Source organism: Rana temporaria, chromosome 8 (assembly GCF_905171775.1).
Source record: "Rana temporaria chromosome 8, aRanTem1.1, whole genome shotgun sequence".
Lineage (NCBI taxonomy): Eukaryota > Metazoa > Chordata > Amphibia > Anura > Ranidae > Rana > Rana temporaria.
Genome location: NC_053496.1, coordinates 111,210,059 through 111,232,527, shown reverse-complemented (window position 1 = coordinate 111,232,527; position 22,469 = coordinate 111,210,059). Strand labels below are relative to the sequence as shown.

The 22,469-nt window shown below is 42.7% G+C and overlaps 1 pseudogene; it reads right to left on the bottom strand.

Moving 5' to 3' along the window:
• The window catches only part of LOC120910434, a 93,366-nt pseudogene extending 82,225 nt beyond the window's left edge, over positions 1-11,141 (bottom strand).
• Between the last annotated feature and the right edge of the window lie 11,328 nt (positions 11,142-22,469).

Below are 22,469 nucleotides of genomic sequence, written 5' to 3'. Positions count from 1 at the left end.
TTACACATTGTAAGTTTTTTTTTCCGTCTGCCTCCCCCCCATTTTTAGGAATTTGCAGCAGGATTGCCTCGCCCAGAACCCCCACCCCCCCCCCCCTCAGTTTTTTTTTTCTTTCGTCTGACCCCCCCCCTTTAGCAAATTACAGCAGGGGCCCGTCCCCCGTTTTTATTTTATTTTTTTTAGTTGTATTCTAACTTTAGCAACTCGTGGCAGGAGAGAGAAGAGAAGACTTGACTTGACATTGTTTTGTTCGTCAGCACCAAGAGAAGAGAAGAGAGGACACTTTCGTTACCACAACCCCTCCCCCCCCACTTATCATCTCGCAGCAGGAGACAGGGGGCCCTGCCTAAAGCTGTGTAAGGGGCCCCAAAATTTGTGATGGCTGCCCTGTGCCAGGCTATGTCATTATGGTCATGTTTTTGGGGTTGTATTTGATATGTAAAAATTCCTTAGGAAAAAACCAAAGGAAAACACTGCGCTAGTGCGTGATAATTAAATGAAAATAAGTGACAAAAGCAGCTAGTACCTATTGCTCATAATACCCAAAGCAAAAGAAACGTAAATAAAAAAGAAGGTACAGCGCTGATGTAAATGAAATAAAAAGTGAATGAACCAGGTAACATATGAAAATTCAAAGAATTTGTGACGTGATAAAACAGCAGAAAATATTGAAAAAGATTTCATATAATGTCCAAAAGTGAAAAAGAAAAAAATATGAAAAAAGTTTTTTTGCTGATCCTCCACCAATCAATGGTTGAATATAGGTGATGATAACAATATTGAGAAAAATCTGTGAAAAAAATCCAAAAGTGAAACAAACGAAATTCCTAATCTTCCACCAAGAGAAAACACCCGTGTGATGGTATTTCAATCTGCTTACCAGATCCACTGACCGTTTTTTACGCGGTCAGTAAGGGCCCAGAGATGTTTTAAAGTCCTCTCAAGTGGACTATAAACCAGCAGGTTACACAGATCGAATCATCAGCTGCTCCAAAGCTTCAGATACAATGAGGAAGATGCGCTCATACATTCAAAGAAAAAGGACAAATAATAGCTCCATGGTGAAGTACTGTATTTGTCCTTGTTTACTGTGTGCACTGTGCAGCACGGCTCTCTCAGGAGAGACACGAGTGAGAGAGCCGTGCTGCACAGTGCACACAGTAAACAAGGACAAATCAGTGAAATCACCAGCCCTATTCACTTAGGACTTAATCAAACCATGTTCAGTTACCTGCATTTTTTTGTATTGAATAAAAGCAGTCCCCTGCAATGGCACAGAGAAAATAATGGTTTTCTATGTGCAAGTTCACATTGCAACACACATTAATGTATATTAATGCAACACAACTTGCAAAAACATGTAAATGCATGTTACTGCACATGCATTTTCAGTGCATTTGTATCTGCAGAATGAGATGAAAAGACACTTACATGACCGGGAATATCCAGCTATGTGAGTGTAGCGCCCCCTTACTTTCAGTATGGGCACTACGCTAAAGTTAGTGGGGAAAGTGAAGAGTTATTTTGCTCCCATTCATAATTTGCTAAATTTTGGGCTGCTGTCATTCCAGAACTGTCCTGTAGGTCAGACTGCGCTCCATGGATGCGATCCCATCCCTGGGCGACAGTTGGCGCTAGAGGGGTTCTGGCAGAGCTTTTCCCCAGCAGCCAATTAGAGGAGTTTTCCCTCACGGAGCATGCTGGGGGAGAGTATATCTGTGGCGGATGCCGTTTTTGTTTGTTCTTCGCAGCTCCTCGGCTTGAGGAGAACCTGGAGGCAGGTTGTCCAAGAGGGCTTGAACGAACCATCAGGGATCTGGTGACCGGGACATTGAAAGGTACACTTCAACTGTCACCCGGTGACCCTGACTTAATTTACTGGGAAGATTTGCTCAATTCATTCAGCTCATTCAAGTACTAGGCCTGTGGCAGAGGCCTGTTCCTCCCAGCAACCTAAAGTGACACTTTGGCTGCCAGACTCGTGACAGGAGTCTGTCCGGGGGCACTTCACCCACTCTGGCTAGAGTGGCGACAAACTATATCTACTACTACTAAAAGCAGGATTGCTCTTTTCCATATCCAGGCCTGATACTGCAAAGTTCTCTTGCTTCATCAACCTTTTCTCCCTACCTCATGTTGATGTTGGTCATGTTGGGCCGGAAATAAAGCATTCAGAGAAAACCTTTATTTGATTACTGGACATTCGCTCACTAATCTACTCATCAACTTCACCCCTAGACAACGGTAAGAGGTAACTTAATACGCCAATCCCAAAACAACCAGCGGCTCCTGCGGGGGTAGCGCTACACGAGCAATTGAGGTGGGATAGTTTAAACAAATAGAGTGGGGTTCCACCATATTTCATATCAGGCCCTTCAGGTCTGGTATTAATTTAAGGGAGAGCCCACACAATAAAGCATGAACAAAACGTATGAGGGCCCCCAAAATGTATACTAGACCCTAAGGTTCTGGCTTGGATTTTGAGAGGAAACCCCATGCAAAAATAATTGCGTTCCCTCCAAATGCCCATACAAGACCTCTATTAGACCATGCAGACCAGTAAAGGAGAGGACAAGTGTGTGTCACCAACTCCTGAACCATTGTCAGGACTGATATTTGTACCCATAACCTCAGTTGTGCCCAGCAGTGGCTCTTCTTGCTGAGCCACCTGAGTTGCTGGACAGCTCCCTGTCTGATGCTTTGGACCTTCTTGCCTGGTCTCTTGTTTCTGGTGAACCTTGAACTCTTTGCTACTCCCATGAACTTCCTGCACTTTCTGTGTGCTAGATTATTTTGCACTCGCCAGACGATATCTTGCTCCTTTGTGTACCTGCTGCTGTCTTTATGTCAACTACCACTTATTACCAACCTTTGGCTTGTTCCTTGACTATGCTTCCGCTAGATCCCAACCTTCAACAACTTGTTACTGACCTTGTTTATTGACTACGCTTCTGCATGATCCATACCTGCTATATCTGCTACTGGACCCCGGCCTGCTTACTACCTGGTGGGGCAATCCTGAGGACAACGACCTGATGCTAATATTTGCAAAACCCATCTCTGCCACAGGAGCTCTGGTGAATTCTGGTAGTGCTTAGACCCTGCAACTTGGGTGAGCCCTCGTCATCCACCAGGGTGACCTGCTTGTTTACTTATCCTACTGCTTAGTGGGATCCTCTACTGCTATAGCTTCTTGGACTTTGCTCACACCTATGAAGCAAGAACAAACCAACTCCTAAACCATTGTCACCGTAATGTGAAGGCACGTGGCCTAAGATGGTGACCGTAATCACCATCTTAGGCCACATGCCTTCAACATGGGGGGTACCTTGCCAGGGGTGATCCCTCTGACAAAGTAACTTGTCCCTATGTTGATGAGGACAAGGTCCCATTCTCCATAACTCTGGCCTGGTGCTTGTTGGGGTCAGCAGGCAGGGGACTAATTGGAATCTTGAAGCCCATTTCAACAATAAGGGGACCCCAGATATGGCCCCCCATGTTCATTCACAAAAAGAGTAAACAGTAAAAAAACACAGATGGTCTTTGATCAGTCCTTTTATAAAGGACACACGTGGTCATTTCAATATATACAGTAAGCAGGGCTTTTTTTCAGCTGGAACTTGGTGGAACTCAGTTCTACCACCTCTGGCGCGGGCCCTTTGCTCCCTGCTCAGCACTATCACTTGTCAACACAGAAGTCCAGCTTCTGTGTTCACAAGTGACAGCTTGTCTTCCAATGGCTCCCAAAGATCGGATCTCCTGAGAAGCTCCCACTGAAGGCAGGATTGGGACCTAGGAGATGTAGGTGCCTGGGATGCAGTGTGGCTGCTGACACCCCCACTGGATGATCTCCCTTCAAATGAGACAGGTGGAGCCACCTACAGTGTGCAGGGAGGTACTAGGGAAGAAGGGAGGTGAAGGTGAGATGTGGATGGAGGATGTAGAGGTAATTAGCTGTGGGAGAAGGCTCTGCACTCTGTGTTTAGCACACCCCTAAACTCTGCACTATGTATGTAGCACAACCCTAAACTCTGCACTCTGTGTGCAACCCTACTGAACTCTGCACTCTATACATAATGCACTCCTGGTATTTAATGCCCCTTTAAAACTTTCCCACTATTAGTAAGATTTCACTATACCCACTATTTCATGTGGTTTGGAAGGTATGAGTGTGTGTGTGGGGAGGGGGGGTATGGTTGAGTTCCTGCGCCTATTTTCTGAGAAAAAAAGCCTGGCAGTAAGTAATGATGCCACATGGTAGATCCTGCCCTTTATTGTATTTTATAGATGTCAAATGACCTGTCATTCACTTGAAGTGAAGCAGCGGGACCAGATGTGTGTGGAGTAAGGCATCTTGATTGACATGGATATACAGTACATCTTTGGACAACATAATTGACGGTGAATATACGTTGTGGGGATTTTTTTAATAAAAAAAATATTTGTTTATTGTCTACATCTTTTGTGAATAAGTAGAGGTACTATGTACCCTGCATCCATTCAAATAAGGGAACCCAGGGTAGTGGGGAGGGGGCCCTTGTCCTCATCAACATGGGATCAAGGTACTTTGTCAGAACTGCCCTCCTGGCAAGGTACCTCCCAATGATGAAGATGCATGCTCAAATTTGATTATTTATTTATTTGGGGGGGGGGGCATGCTGTAGTTTTTTGTGTTTTTTTGTTGAATGGTCCCCCTTTAAAATTCATACCAGACCTAAAGAGCTATGAATTGGGAGGGGGGGGGGTCTATGTCATGTTTGTTGCAGGTGGCAGTCTTCATTAACATATATACTAGACCTTCATCTAGGATAACGGTCTCACGATTGGAAAGGTAAAAATATCATCTTCCACTCACAAGTTTCCATTGCCTGCTGTCTCCCTTTAGAATTGTGTTTCGCTGTCAGAACACAATGTCCTGGTGGGGAGGGATTCCTCTATTCACCTTGTTTGTGAAAAAAAATAACTGTATATGGCCAGCTGAGAGTCGGCTTCTTGGCTTTCTTGTAGAAGTGATTTCAGCTACTATAAGTCATCTGATCAGTTCCATGGTTATGGCAACCAATTCTCATAGTCTCTGAACTTAATGACCAATTACAACGTGTGATTTGTTTCAGTAAGGTGCAGAGGTGACATTGGGGACCTGACAGGGCCCTTATGTCTCCATAAACAGGACCTGTATTGTCCAATATGCTGGTATATAGTCACCCCCGCACCTCTACATGATAGCAATCATGGGGACAGTACAGTGGTGTAGTGGTTAGCACTTTCACCTAGCAGCAAAAGGGTCGCTGGTTCAAATCCCAACCACAACACCATCTGCCTGGAGTTTGCACGTTCTCCCTGTGCCTGCATGGGTTTCCTCTGGGAACTCCAGTTTCCTCCCACACTCCAAAGACATGTTGGTAGGTTAATCAGATCCTGTATATAAACTGGCCCTAGTATGTGTATGTGTTTGTAAGCGCGCCAGGACACTTCGGGGTAGGACGGTGCTTTATTAAGATACCTCTCAACTCAGCAATAAAGTTAAGTGGAACAAAAATTATAGGATTTTTTTAAAGCCCCATGCTCCCACATACATGCACATGCCAGCATAAATGCATACATTGGGCGTGCCTGTGTAGACAACGCCAATTGCGCAGGCCAGACCAAACAATAATACTAGGGTTATCATTCAAGGTTAACTCTAAATTGACAACCTGTAAGGGCTTTTATAGCATTGACTATAAACAACTTTGTGTACTGTGGTTTGTTCTTGCTTCATAGGTGTGAGCAATTTTAAGGCTTGACATGTTTGTCATCTATTTATTTCACACAACCTCATCTTCTACATTTTACTAAAAACAAATGGGTAATATATTGTGTTTATATGCTCTAAAATGACCGTTAGTGTATGTTTTTACAAAAAATATGAGTTTAATAAACTGCTGCCCTAATATCGTGTGGCATTAAAAATTGCAATTATCATTATTTTATTCTTCAGAGTCTCTGCTTTAAAAATATACAATATTCTGGGGTTTTAAAGGGTTTGTAAAGATAAATAAAAAAATAAAAAATAACAAACATGTCTATACTTACCTACTCTGTGCAATGGAATCGTACAGAGCGACCAGAAAAGTCCTCTTTTCTGGCCCTCCGTTGGTGCTCCTGGCCCCTCCTCTTTGCCAAGTGCCCCCATGCGAAGCCGTTTACCATGGGGGTACTCATGCATGCTCGCACCCCTGCTGCATTCATTGACACAGACAGAGGGACTCGGCCCCGCCCCCTGCTCCATTGCCAATGGCTCCCAGTGCAAAGCCAGAGAGACCAGGAAGAGAGGGGATAAACAATCTGCCGACATGCACGGAACTGGATCGAAAGGGGTGTCAGGTAAATAAAGGGGGGCTGAGGGGGCAATGCTGACAACTAAACATATTTTACCTTAATACACGGAATGCAATTAAGGTAAAAAAAAATGTAGACTTTACAACTCCTTTAACTAATTTTCAGGTCTAAAATATGCATTTTAATAATGTATGCAAAAATGTAAAAATGACTCTGATAGAGAAATGGTTAAAAACATCTAGCTTATTGAATCTAAACTGCTTTAATATATGTTTGAATTATTAGTAATTATGTTTTAAAGTATTTCAGAGTTCAATAGGTTGAAATGTATTGTTTTTAAATGAATCATCAAGCAAAAACACATACCTATATATAATTGTCTTATAATTCATTTTAAATTAAATTTTAAATTGCCTTTCAGTTAATTAAAATCTTAAGAGCTTTATTATAATTTTATTTTTCATATACAGTATATTAGTCAGATCATTCTTATAAATTGAGATTTTTATAAATAATTCAATATTTATGTTTTATATAAAGTAGCTAATAATGAAAATTTTCATAAGGTGGATTATTAGATATGCACGACACATACAGTATATTGTATATGGTTAATATTTCTGTTCTTTTAAAATGTGTATTTGTAAAGTAAAGCCCCCAACGCCATGCTCACTACGTCAATACCAGTGGCATTGGTGTGCTTTGTCATTGGCAGTTTACAACAGGCGACTTGGTGTCAACTGACTAGCGGTTCACACTGCTCAGCTGGTGGTGCCTTTCCTCCTATTAGCTGCCGTGTGGGGTGGTTGCTCCCAGTCACATTGGAGAATTTCTACTCTACTTAGCCCAACGAGACACTCCCTGTGGTTGATGTTCCTGTGGATACTGTGCACCATTTGGATCTCATCCGTTCACTTAGTCCTAGGTACTATTGTAGCAGTCCTTTATCTTTCTTTATTGTTTTCTTCTCCATACCTTTGCCTTGGTGGCTGGCTTCTTATCCTACTCACTAGTAGTCCCCCTTGTTGGGGTACATTGTTATTTTCATCACTTTTCAATTTGGTTTCTATCTAGGCCCTGTCACATGAACATTTCAATACCCTTATGGTCACAGCACTGGTACACCCCTCACTAATTATTAGCCACTATGTTATATATTTTCATATTTTATTATATTATATACAAATTTCCACTTTTCCTTAGATGGGCCAATTTGATCATCCATGGGGGATTCATCCCCAGGGACTGCCCTTTTCTGTTGGTTTTCCATCAGTGCCATGGGGGGGGTCACTGCCTCAGCTCCCAGGGCTGATGACCCTCCCAGCTGGCCTCCAGCTTTCCACACCTGTGCCCAGACTCATAGTTGGTCTGCAAGTGTGAGTGGAGGATCCAACTTTGTATTTTCCTTTCCCTTCTCCTCTTATAGACATACCCAATTGAATATTTGATTTTTAACATTTTTATAGACACCTTTCCTGCATCTGTTCCTGAAGAGTGGAAGTTAGCCACGAAACACATTGAGCTATTAGATGCCCATTTGTTTACATTTTAAGATTGTTACCAACATTATGTTCTACTGGATTTTACCATTTCAAATCATGTTTCGTTATCGTGAAGACACACAATAATGAGTTTGGTGTTTTATATGATGATATCATTGTGAACCAATATGTTATTATGCTACCATGTTATTATGTATTATATGGAATAAATTCTACGTATGCTACATTTTTATATGTATTATGTTACTATGCAATTCATATGGTCAAAACTCACAATTACCTCCCAGACACATTCATGATGCCTCCCTGGCTGCAAGTTTCATATAATGTCTCAAACCCCTCAAACCCCTCTCCCATGTATGTCAGCATGGGATTAGGGATAGAGGCACATGCACCGTGCCTCGTATAAAGTCCCAAACCCTCTTTTCTCCTTATTGAGAAAAAAAGAGCATCTGGTTCTAATACTGTTGTAATATCTACAGCCCTGAAAGAACCTCAAAATCCTTAGTGTCAAGACTGAGGGAGCCTCATAAAGGCTAAAATAGGTCACCATCTAGGCGCAAACATTCCAGGCGAAGTCTATCAAAGTCATCATCCCGCCACTGCTACTACCGCCATTCCATATCTTCTCCTCATCACCATCACTCCACATTAGGGATGAGCCGAACACCCCCCGGTTCGGCTCGCAGCAGAACATGTGAACAGGCAAAAAATGTGTCCGAACACGCAAACACCGTTAAAGTCTATGGGACACAAACTCAAAAGTGCTAATTTTAAAGGTTAATATGTAAGTTATTGTCAGAAAAAGTGTTTGAGGACCTGGGTCCTACCCCAGGGGACATGTATCAATAACCTTCAAAATTAGCACTTTTTATTTCTCCCATAGACTTTTAAAGGGTGTTCTGCGGCTTTTCGAATTTGCCGCGAACACCCCAAATTGTTCGCTGTTTGGTGAACGGGCGAACAGATAGCGACTCGAACAGATAGCCCATCCCTACTCCACATATCCAAAACATTGCAGGCAACCAGCCCCTAATAGTTGCTGTGCTTGCAGAGGAAAGTCATTACCTGATAAGCTAGTATGTCAAGTCTGCTTGGAGGAAGCGACAAGAGACCAAGATGTGGATGTCAGGGAAGTAACGGCTTTCGTTAAAGAAATGGTCAAAGAGTTGATACATGAAGTCTCTAGTCTTTAGTTGATGGTTGGGATGCCTAGCACTTCATGCCAGAGTCATCAAATGGCATCTGAATTGGAAAGTTTGTCAGAGGACAAAGAAGTTGAAGAGCCACAGCCTTTAACTTTTCCCTAATAGCACCTTTTGCAAGGGCAGTTAAGGAGGAAATTGGCCAGCATGAAGTGGAGGGAACTCCCCATAAGTTTTTATAAAGTACTTTACAAATCTCAAGATAGATTTGATCTCATTTCCCTTCAATGAGGAACTGAAGGATTTAATCCAGGCAAAAATGGCAAAGGCTAGAGAAAAAGGCCTGTATGAATAACAGATTCTCAAAACTGTATCCTTTGAAAATTCCAAAGGTTAATCCTCTGTTGTTGTCTCCAATCATGGATGCATCATTAATGCGACTGGCAAGACTTGTCACCCTGCCAATGAAGGATGTGGTTACTGTATGGGGTTAGCTCGGTAGCGGGGTGTGTGACCCCTTGGATGGGTTCACCACACACTGAATTTATACAGACTGGCAGTCGAAGACGGTTGAAAACAAAGTTTTTGGTTTATTTTTCCATCTTGCTGGAAAACAATTGCAAGCATCCAAACAGCATAAACAAAATCAAACATAAAATAAATCCTAGCCACTCTGGGCGTCTACCTTCCACACAGGAACCTATCTATGGAGTCTGGCTCAGCCTAGCGCTGGGCAGACAGTGCTGGTCGTACAGCACAAAACAATAGTCTTTTGATTTTTATCACACAGAAAAATCACTCCTCTGCTCACCTCCTCAGAAGACTTTCAGTACGCTGCTCTCCTACTCACAAAGTCTTAGGAATGATGCAGCAATTCAGTGGTAATCCTTTGGACTACTTATAGAGGCCTTAATTGCCTCATTCTGAACAGCTGAAGTCTTCCAACGCCCTCCAACCTTTCCTGGCTATTTCTCGCAACCGATGCCTAATAATGATTAGTGTATTGTCTAACACAAGGCAGAAATGTATGTCCCGTCTATGACAACACCCACAGATTTACCTGACTTCCTGTCACATACCCCCCCCTCTTGTTTCAACCCTAGGGTTGGGACACAGGTTTCCAGGCAGGCATGCACTCGGGATAACCCATCTGCATTCCCCATTTTAGCACCGGGGCGATGCGTTACCACAAAACTAAATTCCTGGAAGGCCAGGAACCACCTATTTATTCTCCTATTGGTCTCTTTGTTCTGTGCCATCCACCTCAATGGGGCATGATCCGTCACCAGTTCAAACTGTCTACCCACGAGGTAGTACCGGAGAGAATCCAAAGCCCATTTCACCCATGGGATTTGTATTTGTGTCATTATCTCTTGTTTTATTAAATTGATCACAAACAGCAAATTATCATATTCAGTATTCAGGCCCCACAGCTTCATTTTATTGGCTTCATACTGGGCTGTCTTTTTTAGACGGCAAGCTCTGGAAGCCAGCTTGTTTTTCTCCTTATGAGATCGCGGCCTGGCAGTGACAGGAAGCTCCGATACGGGTGTTAGGTCACTGATTACTTTTCAGTTTACGCAGTTCACCACCAATCTGCAGAAGTTTTCTTGGATTTGGAGTCAGGTCTTTCACATCTGTCCTGCGAGATTTCTTCACAGTGTACTTGTCGTGATGCAGACCATTCTTCTGGTACATATTACTGGGAAGTGTGTCTCTGTCCCATTCAGACGGTCTCAGCATCCCTTCATGTTGAGAAGGCATTAATTGCTCGCTATATTCCCAGAAATACCTTTGCTTTCCTCTTTTCCTCGATGACACTTATTTCTTTCAAATTTTCAACAGAATCATGAATCAGAATCAGAATGTATCACTGATGTATCACTGATATCATGTTTATCATCTTCATTGTCTTCTTCTTCCTCTGAGTCACTGGCTCCTCCTTTCACAGGTGTATCATCATCACCACTGCCTTTTTTGTCTGGTTGGCTCATCATCCGAGTCACTGGCAATGTGATTTTGAGCATCTTCATTTTCAGTCACTAGCATTACGATTATTGCTACCATTTTCTACATCGCTGGATGTTCGCTCCCTAGGTTCATCATCTTCTAAATCATTTGCTTCATTCTCAGATCCGCTGCCTCCTCCTTTCATGTCATCATCGCTGTTGTCATTCTCATATTGATGCACTGGACTTTCAACATCTTGTCCATGTTGTCTGTTATTTCCCTCATCATCAGAGTCACGCTCATCTTGTACTGGGGTTGCACCACTGTCATCTGAGTGTTCGGGGCTGTAATAGTCCGCTTCCATGGCTGGGCTTCTCACACCTCCAATTGTGGCCACATTCTGCGGAGGACAGAAAAGCTTTTGAGTCTCTATGAAAGGCAAAATGGCACAGCTTCTTCGGCCTATGGAGGGCTCTTCAATTGTCCTTTCCTGCTTTTTGGCTACAGCACCTCGAAAACAAGTATTTTCCTTGGCTGCATCTTGAACTACAAATGGCTTAACTTTGAATGCCTTGCTAAGAGCAGCTGCTTGATATACAGCCCCCATAGCTGCTGCTTCATCTGCATTTATGTTCTTTCCCAACTCCTCCTTGCCCACTGCTTTAAGAAGCCATTTTTGAACTTTAGGTACACAAGTGGCTCCACCCACTATGATCACCTGATCAATTTCATCCATGTTCATTTCAGCACCACTCAAAGCCTTTTGCACAGGTATGGGGACTCTTTCAAATAGGTCTTCACAAAGCTCCTCACTGTTTAGCTGAGCAAGAGTGGGGGTTTTACTGATAACTTCTTCATCGTGATAGGGACTTGAAAAGTCATCAAGACGAAGATAATCCACCTCTTTTGTTCCCCATATTTCAAAACTAGTTAGCTTTGTGTACTTGGTCAGATCCTCACAATATGTGTCCCACTGCTCCCAGTGAGATGTTAAGGGTGGACTGTTTCCAAGGATACCAGTAAATGAATCAAATATTTCAAAGTCTTTGCACTCCTCCAACAACAGAAAATTCTCTGCTGGGTTTTGTTGGTATCCCAGTTCTCTGTCCCGAAAAGTCGGTATGTTACTGGCCTGACTCCCAGCCTCGGTCTGCTGTCTCTGAAGCTGTGTCACGATGGTCTCCATTTGCTGCTGGTGTCTCTGTTCCAAGCCTGCCATGCTCTCTCGGTGAGATGCAAGGCTCTCTTGGTGAGCCTGTTGTTGAGCTGCCATGCTCTCTTGGTGAGCCTGTTGTTGAGCTGCAAGGCTCTGTTGTTGAGCTGCAATGCTCCGCTGCAAATCTGCATTCATCTGCAGTTGATTTGCATTTGATAAAACCAGCTGTTTCAGTATCTCCTCCATTTTGGGTTTACTTTAATTACCCGCATTCTCCACCATATGTGAGGGGTTAGCTCGGTAGCGGGGTGTGTGACCCCTTGAATGGGTTCACCACACACTGAATTTATACAGACTGGCAGTCGAAGACGGTTGAAAACAACATTTTTGGTTTATTTTTCCTTCTTGCTGGAAAACAATTGCAAGCATCAATATGGGGGGCACCCCAAAGCACCCTCCCAATGTTGAGGGCATGTGGCCTGGTGCGGTTCTTTTCTGCGGCCGGCCAGGTCAACGTGCTCGGATAACGAGTCTGGTTATGGATATTTAGGGGGAACCGCACGTCCTTTTTTTAATTGACGGCGGGGTTCCCCTTGATATCCATACCAGACCTGAAGGGTCTGGTTATGGATATTTAGGGGGAACCGCACGTCATTTTTTTTTTAAATTGACGGCTGGGTTCCCCTTAATATCCATACCAGACCTAAAGGGTCTGGTAATTGAATTTTTTTTTCCCGAACTCCGAACCCGAACTTTTTCCAATTTTTCGGGGTCCGGGTTCGGGAAAAACCCAAAGTCCGTACCGAACCCGAACTTTACAGTTCGGGTTCGCTCAACTCTAGTCTTGATATTTTTTATGTTGGCACAACTTTATAGCAACATTCTGCAATCCAAAATGTCTTCATATAGCTGCTGTCCATCAACATCAGAGCTGTAGAATTCGCCCAAATTTTTACACTTGATTTTTAGGTCGTTATTGTAGGCGCTGGAACACAGTCCCCCGACATCGAGAAGGAACCCAAACTTGGCGTCAGTGTCATGCAAACGGGTGAACCTTTCATCCATTTCTCTGTGAAGGCAGAATCCTAGCAAAGTCAGAAAATCATAACTCAACATGCGGTTATATAGCTGTCTTGCATCACTTCTTGTTTTAATAGTCTCGTTTTCATTGTCTGTCATGTCCAGCTTCACTGCTTCTGTTCTTGCACTCCACCTTGTTTCGGACTCTGACTTAACAACCATAGGCAAGCGTTTTTGAGTTTTTCCCAGCGCTGTGTTGAACAAGATAAGAACACATAGAGAGCTTCGATGGTACCAAAAAACTTGACCATCATTGTATCCTGCTTGGCTGCATGTACACCCACCAAGTTGAGTGAATTATTGTTGCAATTCACAAACACTGCATGGTGTCATCTTACAGCACAGAGATTCTGCCTGCTTATCACTCAGTCATTCTGCCATGAGTAACCAAGCCTCTGAATGTGAACTCACAGCTAGCCCAGCACAAGATCCTGAGGAAACCGAGTTACCCAAATGCTCAGTTAAACCCACTTGGAAAGTAATGGAGAATTATGAAGCTTTAAGGACTGAATTATCAAATAGTTTGAGATTATTATGGGAGAAAATTGTTACTTAAGCTAATACAGTTATTAGAGGGCACCATTAAACAACTTTCTGCCTCATATGAGCACTATCAGCTTACCAGTAACAAATTCATTAATGTCTTACAAGGTATGAACACAGAAGGTTCACTGGAAGAATTAAAGAGCTTCAATGCTCTTAATCTAGAAAGAGACAGTTTTATCCAGCAAACCAGATTAAAGGCAGAAGCAAAGATAAAGCTGTTACAGGACACTGCATCTCACAGATCTGTTTCCACCAGATGTTCTAAAAAGTCTATGTTTATGGCCTTGTAGTTGAATCAGAAAAGCACCCACCTCATCCCAGCTCAACTTGCCAGCCAGCCTGCAACCAATTGAATTAACCTGTTTAACAGTTTTCAATAAAAACAGGGGTTTAGTTAGCACACATTTACATTTGTAAGCTGCAGAGGCCGTGACAAGGTCACCAGTATTATCTACAGTCTTAACTCTATACATTTTTGAGAGACTCTATAGTAGAAGCTCATGCATTATAATGGATAGGCAGAGGGCAGGTGAGCCCACCCTTCCTTAATGGCACAGAGGCGCACTGGACACTCAGCGTATAGCACAATGGCAGCAAAGGGGTTCTCACCAGTATTCCAACAGTACAAAAAAAATGGCCACTGTCCCCACCTATAATTGCCATTTGCAGCAAGGAGCACATGGAAGGGTAACACATTTAAAACAAAACCAAGGAAAATTTCCAGTTCAAGTTGCCAGCCAGCCTGCACCAACCAAATTAACTTAACCTAACCTAGTCTAACAGTTTGCATTAAAAACAGAGGTTTAGTTAGCACACTTACACATTTACAGTTGCTAACTAAACCTCTGTTTTTAACGCAAACTGTTATGCCACGTACACATGATCAGAAATTCCGACAGGAAAAACATGGATTTTTTCCAATGGTATTATGGCTCAAACTTGTGTTGCATACACACGGTCACACAAAATTCTGACACTCAAGAACACGGTGACGTAAAACACTACAACGAGCTGAGAAAAATTAAGTCTAATGATTCTGAGCATGCGTCGAATTGATTCAGAGCATGCATGTTTTTTGTGCGTCGAAATTGCACACAGACAATCGGAATTTGCAGCAAGAACTTTTCCCGTCTGAAAATTTGAGAACCAGCTCTCAAATTTTTGCTGTCGGAAATTCCAACAGAAAATGTCTGATGGGGCCTACACACGGTCTAAATTTTCGATCAAAGGCTCACATCAAACTTTTCTTGTCGGAAATTCCGACCGTGTGTACGCGGCCAGGCCCGTCGTTACAAGGCAAGCAAACCAAGCAGGTTGTAGGCTGGCAAGTTGAGCTTGGTATTTTCTTTGGTTTGTTTTACTATCCTTATCGTAATGCTTTTATGACCTGCTCTTTCATCAACCACTTGTTTTACTAAATGTGATTGTCTATCAAATGAAAAGGGAAAACATAGGGAGGGACTAGGAAGAACCTTATTGTTCTGTGCAGTGATGTGTGCCCCTCATGCAAATATAAAAGCAAAATAACCTCCTTATAGTGAGGTGTGGAAAGTCAGGAGGTCATAGCAAATCCTAATAGTCAAAAGATCTTTAGATGTAAAGAACTTTTACTTTACTTGTAAAAGGAAAAGGAATCTAGCCAACACATTTCAGTGATTTTGGGAACCAACCCTTTTTCGTGACTTTGGGTTACTTTTAAATCACTTAATCACATGCATACTGCTAAAAAAAGAAAAAAAAACATATTTGGTATACCATAATTAAAAAAAAAAAAAAATTACAATATTGGGCAAGAAATATATGATTTTACTTTTAGAAAAACTGGAGTTCTGCTTTAAGATGACACCAGCATTTAGGCATAAAATATCAAAAATGTCTTTCTTGTTCAATTTCCTTTTGCTGCTATAATAGCTGTTACTTCTCTCTATACATTTGTAACATGGCTGTCTATTAAATTATTTAAAATACCACTTGGTCTTCTTGTTATAGATATACTTTAGATATATAGCTCTAAAATGTAAGATATTTAAATCCTTGTGCCCTGTAGAATTTTTCTGCGTATCAGGAATATTGTTTTAGGAGAAAATTGAACTAAAATGAATATTAGCACTCTTTTGGTATTGACTGTGGCTTTCGTTTTCCTGAAAGAACATAGAAAAAGTAAGCTAAAGCCGACAGTGACTGGTATGTAAAAAGCCATCTATATGCTGTACATGATTCTCTAGCTCCCACAAGCTGTATTTAAAGCAATGAGAATGCTAGTTCTGTACTCTGTGGACCCTGCTGTGACTTTTCTACTGATGCATTAAAGTCGGGAAACTGCAGATGCAAAGAAATTGATTTTCTACAGCACTTAGCTCTCCTATTCTTACCCCTTCGTTGCATTATATTTTGTATAACAGTGTAGGTTTTTGTAGGAGTAGTATTACAATTTTGTGTGCTGATGAGTGTCTCTTAGCATCACAGACACGTGAATGAAGTTTTTGAAGTAAGTTATGAAAATCGCTGAAAAATGTTGTCCTTATTTCCATATTTTCTCTTGGTATATGTGCAATTTCCTGCAAACACCCAAAATGAGAAACTACTTTCATAAATGATTTTTAAGAACTAAGCAAAAGCGCAGATTTTTTTTTCTTTCAAAAATTTGTATTATTTTAAAAGAAGACAATCCAATTTTTCATACAAGCAGCCATTATATAGAAAGACATAGTATGCAAACAAAAATGTTGAGCAGAAGCAGGAAGTGAGACCAGAAGGTGCCCTGGTCAAACGCCAGTGTACAACATAAAATAAAGAAATGGAGATGAGAAAAATGCAATATAGGACATAGCATATACAGAACATCACATGTCAATCCACTACTTATCACGGAGAGTGCAATATTGAATAGTGGCACTGAAAAAAAAATGAAAATAATTCACTATGCTCAGAAGGCTGCGAACATTTCTCAGTGAAGATACACACAAAACTATTCAGGTGTAAGGGTATAAACCAAAGGGAAAGAAAGGAAAGAAAAAAAGAAAAATATGGAAAAAGAGGATGAGATCGACCTAGGACTAATAGGACTAAAAGAGAACTTTACCTAGACAGTCATCTCAGAGGAGGCAAGGGGCACATTCACCTATGCTGCCCATGGTGCCCACATCTGCTGGTTTGCCATTAATAAGGCTAGCAACTTTTTCATGAATCATTATCCAGAAGATTATAAGTTTCAAATGTCGCATTGAAACTGAAGGTGTCTTCCATACTCCCACGATGATAATTTTAGCCGCCAAAAGGATATAAAAGACCAATCGCCGCATAGGGCAAGGTCAGCCCTGTGGAGAATTTGAGGTTGCTGCAAAATAGAAAAACCTGTCACTCCAAGGAGCATGGAAAACACTGTATTCTAATGAACCCTTATTTTTGGACATTCCCAACAGATGTGGAGCATGGAACCCCTTATCAAACATCCTCTGAAGCAATCCGGACATACGTTCATATACATCCTGGCAAGGTGAGAAGGGACCAAATACCATCTATTTAGAACCTTAAGACTAGCTTTTATCAGAGACACATTCAGGGTCCCTTTAAAGGAGACCTGATGTCAAGAGCACCAAGACTCCAGTCCCACAACACAATCAATGTCCATTTCCCAAGCCAATATGTAAGGTTGTTTCTGAGGGGGGAATGAGTATACAATGTATTTACCATAGAGATACCACCTCTCAAGCCCCAAACCTTAGTCCACCACTTTTCATAAACTAGTTAATGAAGGGGGTTCAACCAAGTGTGGCCTAAAGCCCTGTACACACGATCGGATATCTGATGGAATCTAATCCGATGAATTTTTTCATCGGATATCCGATGAAGCTGACTTTCATCAGTCTTGCCCACCCACCATCAGTCAAAAATCCAAAAGTGCCAAAACGCGGTGACGTAAAACACTACGACGTGCTGAGAAAAATGAAGTTCAGCGCTTTTGAGCATGCGTCGACTTGATTCTGAGCATGCGTGGATTTTTGACCGATGGACTTCCACACAGACGATCGTTTTTTTCTATCGTTTTTTTATCCATAGGAAAAATTTAAAACATGTTCTATTTTTTTTCACTGATGGAAAACAAACCAATGGGGCCCACACATGATCGGTTTGTCTGATGAAAACAGTCTTGTGGTCTGTTTTCATCGGACAAACCGATCGTGTGTACAGGGCTTAAGAGTGCATAAATAATGAGCTATTTGATGACAACTAAACTGTTAGAACAGGAGCCTCTCCAATTCAGAAACACAGTGGGAGAGAGTGAAAACCCCACGTTGAATGAAAAAGTGCCAGATACTGTAAAGGCCTTTGTTGGTCCACCATTTACATGCTCGAATATCCATACCTGGAGGGAAGTCTAGGTTATGAAACACATGAGCAAGAGGAGTAAAGTCTGACACTAATGAAGCATTCAATTTCAAATGGTCCCAGAGCACAAAAGAATGGGATACCGTTGGTGACAGAATTCTAGGTCTATCCATGGGCAGAGTCAATGGTAAAGGGTCATATAGCCTACCTCTCCATATAGATCCAGTCCGTTTTGCTTATTGCAGGAAAACAATTATTTTACGACATGAGCATAAAAAAAAGTTAGATGTGGATTTAACTAGCTTTCCAGTCTAAAGAAAATTGTGTAGTCAGAATACAGAATTAGAAAATGAGTTTAAAGTGCTAGTGCCTCGTTTAAAACGTTCCTAACAATTTGAACAACTTTGAGGCAAAATAATTAAAGTGAGCCAGATCATGCACACTAAAATATTTATATTATCTGAGCAAGTACAACAGGTTCTCATTCATCTCTGTATCTACTGTATATGCATTGTAGAAAAACAAAAAATGTTAACAAAACAGGCATTGACATTTTCCTTTTTTTTATATGAGACTAGATCTTGGCGACCTGCCAACCCTCTTATGTAAAACACACCATCAATTGAATCAACTGAAACATGAAATATGTGGATAGGTTTTTTTTGTTTCCGTTTTGTGACTCCATAGGGCGGGTTTGACACTTGATCAGAGCTTGCTGCCTTCACCCAGAGGAGGCGCCTAGCTGAAGACAACCAAGATGGCAGCATGGGACCCACTGTGTGGTACTTGAACAGTGGACCACAGTAAGAAAAATGCTGGATTTGCTGTATGAGTAAGGATGTACTTTGAAGAGGCACTAAAGCACTGCAGGTAAGAATGAAAAAACATGGGGGGAGGGGGGGTTGAGTACTGCTTTAAATTGGACATGGATAGGGAGATATAATCCCTAAATACGTATGTATTGTCCTATGTATATATAGGCAAATGCAGCAATTTTTCAGATGCATTCCACTTACATTTGATATCAGTGCTGCTTCAGGCTGGTTTTACATTCCCATTTAATTGTATACAGAGAAAAACATTAGAGCAACTCCACTTCGGTTGAGAAAAAACTATCCCCTCTGGGTGATCAATGTACATTTCAGGGAAATATGCCTGCACATACAGTAGGGTGTGCCGGATGTGCCTGGGCACGCCCGAAACACCCCGCATGGTGCAGATTTCCCCTGCTGCCTGGGCCCCTATATTATTTACTGGCCCCTTACTTTTGTGAATGAACACAGGGAGTTATCGGTAATGATCACTGTGTTCATACATAACTGAAGCATTAAGGGAAATTGTTATCCATACTTACCAAAATTTTACTTTCCTGGATCCTCCCCATGTCAGCCTACTATGGGTCAGGTCCACCTCCTCTGGAACCCCCCCCCCAGGACCACCTTTTTTCTAGCCCATAAAGGGTGGCCGTCGGACCAGACCAGCATTTAAAACACCCTTCCTCTAGACGGAAGATAGGGCGGGAATCTCCAGCTGACATGGGGAGGATCCAGGAAAGGAAAATTACGGTAAGTATGGATAACAATTTTCCTTATTCCTGGACCTCCCCGTGTCAGCCTACTATGGGATGTAAAATTTCTGCTTAATAAATTTAATGGCCGACAGCCACAGAGATAATAGAAGAACCAAATGCTTCTGCCGTAGAGAAGGCTACATTAAGTCTATAGTGCTGTATGAAAGTGTTGTGTGCGCTCCAGCTTGCTGCTTTGCACACTATTTCAGGTGACACCTTTGCATAGGCTGCCCATTAAGCTGCCATACCTCTCGTCGAATGTGCTCTGATTTTCGCAGGAGAGGGAAGGCCCAGCGACTCGTATGCGATCAGAATGGTCTTTACAATCCAGGAAGAGACAATCTTAGGCAGAGCCGCCATTCCTTTTTTAGGCCCCATAGGAAAGATGAAAAGCTGGTCTTGCTTGCGAAAATCACCACTCCGCTCTGGGTAAGTCGAAACAGAGGAGACCAGGTCCAGCCTCTTCCAATCATCTTGCAACGGATCAACGGGGAAGGATGGCAGGATAGTCTCCCAATTCATGTGAAAGGCAGTAGAGACCTTCGGTAGGAAGCTAGGGACTGGTCTAAGAACAATCTTATCTGAAAAAATCAAACAAAAAGACTCTGTGGATGAAAAGGCGCATAATTCGGAGACCCTTCTAGTGAAGGCAATGGCCGTCAAGAACACTGTCCTAAAGGTTAGATGAAATAATGAATAAGAAGATGTTGGATCAAAGGGAGTCAGATCCCATTTAGGAAAAAAGGATTTGAGGGGAGGTAATTTTTATGGCTGCCTTCAGAAAAATGGACCACAACAGGATCCAATGCCCATCTTGAATTAGTCATAGCTAAGAGGACAGACAACTTGACCTTCAAGGAATTATAGGCTACCCCATTATCAAGTCCCTGCTGGAGAAACTCCAAAATGTTTGAGACTGAAGGGGACTCGGGCTCCAAACCTCTCTCCGCAGCGATGCGACAGACGGCCTTCCACACCCGGTAATAGGTCAAATTTTTAGATTTTTTACGAGCTTGCAATAAAGGTACTCAACACTCGTTCTGAGAGGCCCAAATCCTTCAAAGGTCTCCTCACAATTTTCACGCCATTTATTTCAGTCGGATGACACATTCCCTTCTGGAGCAGGAGATCCCGACAAGGCGGCAGTGAGATGGCACATCTTCATCCTTAACACTAGCAGAAACCATGGCCTTCTGGGCCAGAACAACAGAATTGCTATTGCCATGACCCCCTCCTGGCGAATCTTCAATAGGACTTTGAGGATCAAAAGAAGGAGAGGGAACACATACACCAGGGGAAAGTTTCATGGTTGAACAGAGCATTTTGGCCGTAAGCTTGTGGATGGCAAGTTTCGGGAGAAGAAGCAAGAGAGTTGTAAGTTATTCTCCGACGTCATGAGGTCTATTGCAGGCAACCCCCAGGCTCTGAAAATCCCTTATTTTGGTATTTTGGATTCAAGCCCCACTCGGTCCAAAAAGCTCCAACTCAACTGGTCTTCTAGGACATTCTCGGGCCCCAGGAGGTGGGCCACTGTCAGGGAATTGAGATTTCTCTCTGCTCACAAGAGAATCTGGCATGCCACCTTCAGAAGATTTCGACTTCTGGTGTCCCCCGACAGTGATCTTGTTGTCTGATATAATCTTGACAGCTTGTCCTTCCAAGATAAGTCGGAATGCTAGAGGAGAGCACCAGATGGCCTCCAACTCTAAGAGGTTTGAATTCTGCGACACTTGAGGCCTCCAGCGGCCCTAAGCCTGTTGTCCCAGGCAGTGAGCTCCTCAACAGAGAAGACTGGCATCCGTAGTTAGCACTACTGGCTTTGGAGGCCGCATCGGAACACCCCGGGCAAGGTTGCAAGAAACAGTCCACCAAATCAGGGAATGCCTGATAGCCATTGGAATCATCTGAGCCAAGGAGTGGCGATCCTATTGGAGAAGGAAATTGCACTAATACCTCCTTCTTTGCCACCTGGCCCATGGAACTACTGGGATCGTGGCAGATATTATTCCGAGAATTCCATCAGAAAATAACTGCCCATCACCCTCATGGTTTGGATCTGAATGTTCCGAATTTTCCTCTGGGGCAGAAAAACTCAACCCTCCACTGTGTTGAATTTCACTCCGAGATATTTTTTAAGATCCGAGTCGGCTGCATCAGACTTTTAAGATAGTTGATCAACCAGCCGAACCGGGTGAGCGTTTCGCAGGTAAGAGCCACATGCTCCAGAAGAAGAAGTGTTGAAGATTCTAGCAGCAACAGGTCGTCCAAATAATGGAAGATTTTTACATCCTTGACCCTGGGGGTTGCAAAGTTGGCTGACAGTATCTTCGAAAAGGTTATGGGAGCAGAGCAGAGGCCGAAAGGGAGACACTAAAACTGGAAGTGAAACCCTTCCAACGAAAATCTGAGAAAGCGATGGTGAGCTGGATGCATGGGGACATGCAAGTAGGCATTCGCTAGATCGATGGAAGCCATCCATCCAGATCCAAGACTGTTCTGAACCCTCCCGAGGCTTTTGATACTTGAAACAACTGGGAATAGACCCCTAGACTCCATTCTTGCTTTGAAACTGGGAGGATGGCCCTTGCAGAAAGCAATCCTTTTATACAAGTTCGCAAACACTGCATCTTCTCTGAAGACGCCGGAATTCGAGTTTCCACAAACAGGTACTGCGGAGGTCTTGACCCAAACTCGAGATGATAGCCATCTTGAATGATTGACAAAATCCATGAGTCCTGAATCTCGTCTGCCCAGACCCTCCCAAATTGAGTGAGCCTCGCTCCCACACAAGCGTCTTGGGTGAAGAAACCTTCATAAGGATTTGTCGGAGGAATCAGGGGCTTGGGAAGGCATGGATTTGGAGAGTTTGG